Raw genomic sequence first — 1,417 nt, 5'->3', positions numbered from 1 at the left:
TTTTTTTTTTTTTTTTTTGAGTCTGAGTCTCTCTCTGTCTGTTGCCCAGGCGGGAGTGCAATGGTGCAATCTCAGCTCACTGCGACCTCAGCCTCTCAGATTCAAGCGATTCTCCTGCCTCAGCCTCCTGATAGTTGGGATTACAGGTGCCCGCCACCAGACCCAGCTAATTTTTTGTATTTTTAGTCGAGATGGGGTTTCGCCATGTTGGCCAGACTGGTCTCAAACTCTTGACCTCAGGTGATTCGCCCACCTCAGCCTCCCAAAGATACAGGCGTGAGCCACCGCATCTGGCTTTAGTCACAATCTAATCACTGGGTTCATAGTCCTGGAGCAACAAAAAAAACTCAAGCATCTTATCCCTCAGGTCTGCGTTTGCCACCCTTGGAAACATGTTCCATCCAACCCGCCTGTGCTCTGTACCAACCGGGGATAGAAAGGGGAGAGGAGTCTGGGTTTATTTTAGGCATAGGACACGGAGGAGGGGTTTCTCCTGGGTCAGACAGGGGGTGGGGATGGTGGAGGTGACTCACAGATGATAGAGCTCTCAGTTCCTCTAGGCAGAGACCTTAGTCAGAGCAGCAACAGAGCCTGAGGGTGTAGATGGTCTATCCTGTACTTTCCAATTTCCCTCTCTTAGACACACACAGACACACACACACACACACACACACACACACACACAGAACAACTCCCCAGCTTCAGCAGGCTCTGGCTCCTGGTATAACTGGGCTCCTATTCTACTTCTGGAAATTCCCCCACACCCGCCTTCAGCTTCATGATTTTCCTAAATATCCTGCCTTCCTTCCCTCTGTGAAATCCAACTTCCTCGTTTGTTTTTGTTTTTGTTTTGTTCTATTTTATTTGTTTTTGAGACAGAGTCTCACTCTGTCACCCAGGCTGGAGTGCAATGGCACGATCTCAGCTCACTGAAACCGCTGCCTCCCGGGTTCAAGTGATTCTCCTGCCTCAGCCTCCCAGTAGCTGGGATTACAGATGCCCGCCACCACACCTGGCTAATGTTTTGTTGCTGTTGTTGTCGTTGTTGTTTTCATGTATCAATGCCATGGATAATTTTTGTATTTTTAATAGAGGTGGGTTTCACCATATTAGCCAGGCTGGTCTCGAACTCCTGACATCATAATCCACCCGCCTTGGCCTCCCAAAGTGCTGGGATTACAGGCATGAGCCACCGCACCCAACCTAGGAAGTTTTATTTCATGGACACCTCAGCCTCCACCACCCCTACCCAACTAGGCTTTTGACAGCCCAATAAGACCTGAGCCTGTTTCTTGAAATCAAGGCATCCAGCCTCAGTGTTCTCAGAATTTCCAGGCACTTGAAAATCTTTTTTTTTTTTTTTTTTTTTTTTTTTTTTTTTTTTTTTTTTTTTTTTTTTTTTTTTTTTTTTTTTTTT

Source organism: Cebus imitator, unplaced genomic scaffold (genome assembly GCF_001604975.1).
Source record: "Cebus imitator isolate Cc_AM_T3 unplaced genomic scaffold, Cebus_imitator-1.0 Scaffold285, whole genome shotgun sequence".
Classification (NCBI taxonomy): Eukaryota; Metazoa; Chordata; class Mammalia; order Primates; family Cebidae; genus Cebus; species Cebus imitator.
The sequence above is the reverse complement of the archived record's forward strand: the minus strand, read 5'-3'. Positions refer to the sequence as shown.